The sequence below is a fragment of the Orycteropus afer genome, unplaced genomic scaffold, assembly GCF_000298275.1.
Source record: "Orycteropus afer afer isolate SDZICR_OR568_19922 unplaced genomic scaffold, OryAfe1.0 scaffold01263, whole genome shotgun sequence".
NCBI lineage: Eukaryota > Metazoa > Chordata > Mammalia > Tubulidentata > Orycteropodidae > Orycteropus > Orycteropus afer.
The window spans coordinates 102,887-107,043 of NW_006922850.1; the positions used below are offsets into that span (position 1 = coordinate 102,887).

Consider the following 4,157-nt stretch of genomic DNA (forward strand, 5'->3'; position numbering starts at 1 on the left):
CAATCTACCTCTGTAGTGATACTGCCTTGGAAACCCAAGGAGGGGTAGCTCTGAATTGGGTCTGACTCAACGGCACATAGCACCAGCAACAACACTTATATCACATGTTAGGATGAAATAGAAGCATCAGATGAAAAAAATTTTCACGTAAGCCAGTAGAAACATGTTTTCTGTATAAATTAGTTTAAAAGAATGATGAAAACTATCTTTACTATCTTTGTGAGTGTCTTATAAATTCTTTTTATTTAATCCTGAACATAGACTGGGAAATAATCTAGGAATATTCTGAAAATTTTAAAATGAGAAGAAGGGTTCTGGAGTAAAAAATTTGTTTTAAATAACATTTTAAGCTGCATTAAAGAACTTTCAATTACTCTTGAAAAATTTGGGGTTAGACATTGAAGGGTTCCCAAGAAATGAGAAACGTTCTCTGGGCATTGAGAATCCACATCATGAGTCTGGTCATATGGCCAGAGAGACAGATTTTATTTATTTGATTCCCTTTGTGTAACAATGAGTATTTTGAGAGCCTAGTCTTAGATGAATGCTTTAATTATAGAAACCATTGTGAATAAATAACAAGAAGAACTAAGTAGCTCAATTTTCTTTTTCTTTCTGATTATGAGAGAAAAATGTTCACAAGGATAGGTAGTTTTGACAAATTGACAGACTAGGAAGAAACCTTATATTTGGCCAATTCATAAAAGATACTCATGGGTTATTCAGATTTATTTTATCTTTTTGGGTTATCCATATTTAAACTTAGTCTAAAACATCAATAGTCTCTTACTTTTTTGTGAGAAATGCAATCCTTTTTACTGTATCTTTGAAGGCTTCCTTCACTTGCTTATTTCAAAGTGTGTAAATTAATGGGTTAAGCATGGGGGCAACTGAAGTAGTGAGCAGACCCACCACCTTATTAAGTGCTACTCCTGCCTTTGCTGAAGGCTTAATGTAGGCAAAGATACAGCTGCCATAGGTCATGGAGACCACAATCATGTGAGAAGAACAAGTGGAGAAGGACTTTTACCTTTGTTGGGCAGAAGGGAATTTTAGAATTGTGCTGATGATGTATGTGTAGGAGAGAACCACACCCAGTAAGGTAGTAATCAGTGTTAGCACAGCAAAAGCCAAAACAACTTTTTCTATAATCACTGTTTCTGAGCAGGTTACCTGTAGAATAGGATATGCATCACATGCAAAACTATCAACAATATTTGAGTCACAGAATTCCAGCTGGAGACCCACACCAAGAGGTGGGAGGATAATCAACAGACCAGCAACCCAACAACAGAGGACAAGTCTTGTGCACACCTTGTTGTTCATAATGGTCATGTAATGTAGGGGCTTGCAGATGGCCACATAACGATCATAGGACATGGCCGCAAGGAGAAAAAATTCAGTTGCGCCAAAGAGGACAACAAAAAATAACTGGCTGACACAGTCATTATAGGTAACAGTTTTGTCTCCAGTTGTCAGGCTGTATAGGAATCTGGGAATACAAGCAGATGTGAATGAGACTTCTAAGAAAGAAAAATTTCAGAGGAAAAAATACATGGGAGTTTTGAGATGGGAATCCAAAAGTGTGAGGGTGATAATTGTCAGGTTCCCAGCCACACTCAGAAAGTAGGTGAGAAATAAAAATATCAAAACAACAATTTGTAATTTTGGGTCATTTGTCACCCCCATCAGGATGAATATTGGTACTGCTGTATGATTTCTCATCACCTCCTTGTGTCAAGTTGAGAACAATTGGACCTGAGGAGAGAAGTAAGGTAAGAGGGCAGAATGGAACCTGAATGAAAGATGCAAGTAGTACTATTTAGTGCATTGGGAATTGTAGAATTTGGATTGTAGAATTTCACATAAAATTTTTAAATATGAATTTAAGCCTTCAATTCCCTGATTAGGAGCCATATTTATAATGATGTCATCTGAAAACACAATGCAGTAATAGTGTATCTTGTTGCATATGCTGTTTTGCATTATAATGGCTTTGGCCCAGCTCTTAACAGTCCAAGTGTTATAGATCATTGCATTATTTTTGACATTTTTTCCTCCAACCTCCTTTTTCTTTGCTTTTCCCACTGTGTTGAAATGTACTATTTTGGTAACTGAGTAGTATTTTATTCTGGTCTCTGATTATATTTAACATAAGCGAAATGAATTCAATGGTTGGATAAAGTCTTAGCAGTTATAATTATGTGAAATTAGGAACAAAAAGTTTAAAATGCAAAGATATACTTTTGTTCTGTCTTTCCTCTATTTAAGTAGATGAATTCATTTTTAATCCAGTAAAAGTGTTGTTTAGATAGAGCGTTTCCTGAGGAGTCACAAGAAACATTTTCTTGGAACCTGAGTATAAACCTGACTAATCCTGTCATGATTTTGGGCTGTGGCCAGAAAGGAATGGCCTGTGTCACTTGCTCTCTCTGCCAGTGAGATCAACCTGGGGCCTCCCCTCAGTAGCACTCAGTCTTCCAAATTTGTCTCAGGCACATTGTAGTGACCTTGCCTTTCAATAATTGCTGCTACTCTCTTCAAATCATCTGTCCTCAGTTGTTTACCAATCAGCCCTCTAATCCTACTACTTATATTCTCTGAGTTCTTGGTATATTTGAATTGTCCAGGTAAAGTCCAGTAACGAACTGACCAAATGACCCAATTTTTGTTAGTAAATTTTGTAAAACCCACCTTTTTCTTGACATTACCATTGTCACCACCTCTCAACACTTTCCTGCCCCCTTGCAAACTAATACTTTGTTTTCTCAGGAATCTTTCTAGGTTAGAAAGTGTATCAGTCAAAACTTGCCTTCAGTGTGATTCACATTGTGAACAGCTGCTTCAAGTTTCCATATTGTAAAAGAAGTTCTGATAAATGCATTCTCACTTGGGATGCCATTTGTTAAAAATAATTGAATACATTGGTTCATAGCATATCTTTGTGTTTGATCTGTGGAATTGATTATAAAGTGAGCAATTTTGGGCATAACTGAGGGTTTTGTAGTGAAACCCTACCTAACCAATTTTACCCAATATATCTGCTGATATATTGAGAATTAAAAAAATCATTAAGTTGCGTTCCTTGTCTTATTTTCTATTGCTCAATAAAATAATTAACGTTCATTCATTCAGATAAATATTTAATGATCCCCTATTGTTTACAGAGTACAGTATCAGAGTTTGGAGATCTAATCACAAACACAGTTCCCTCCCAAGGAGCTTTCATTTCAGTATTTTGTTGGAAGATAATATTTCATTTTAGTGCATGCTCAGGGACATATTAAGACAAGATAACAGTGAAAATGCAGGTTTGTGTTTTGAGCAAGAAAGACTCCATGATTTTCCTTGATAATCATTTTTAGTTAAACCAGTGGCTGATGATATTTTACTATCTTCACTCAGTATTTTATGCAATTATCTTTCTACTAAAGTGAGTAATGTCAGCTCTCAGTGTAAACTGAGTTGCATTGCTCAGAGTTCATAGACAGGGTTATAGAACAGGAAACCCACTTCAGATCACGGGAGAAATGGTTAACTGAAGAGGTAGTATTTTGCCAAATACTGTGATGCTATATAGAGAAGACTTTGACAGACCTGAGTAATAGGTCAGGTTTGTTTCTCACTCCTGATCCTCCTCCTTTCTTCTAGTTTTGGTTGTTGTTACGTGCCATCCAGGTGGTTCTAATCATAACATCTTCAACAAGGTTGAAACACGATCTGGTCCTGCACCATCCTCATGATCACTGCCATGCTTGAGCTCATCATAGCAGCCATTATATCCATCCATCTCATTTATGGTCTGCAGCTTTTTTGCTGACCCTCTATTTTACCTACCACGATACCCTTTTCTAGGCATTGGGCCCTTCTGACAGTATAATCAAAGTACTAGAGACACAGTCTGGCCATTCTCATTTCTAAGGAACATTCTGGCTGTACTTCCTCCAAGACAATTTTTTTTTTTTTTTTCAAGCAGTCCATGGTACATTCAATATTCTTCACCAACACCACAATTCAAATGCATTAATTCTTCTGTGGTTTTCCTTATTGATTGTCCTCCTTTCACATGTGTATGAGGCTATTGAAAATACCAAGGCTTGGGTCAGTCACACCTTAAGTCTTCAAAGTGACATCATTGCTCTTAAGCACTTTAAGGA

General features: G+C 36.6%; 1 pseudogene; it reads right to left on the minus strand.

The window, feature by feature from the left end:
• Positions 1-852: 852 nt before the first annotated feature.
• LOC122152046 lies at positions 853-1,725 on the minus strand (annotated as a pseudogene).
• Positions 1,726-4,157: the final 2,432 nt, after the last annotated feature.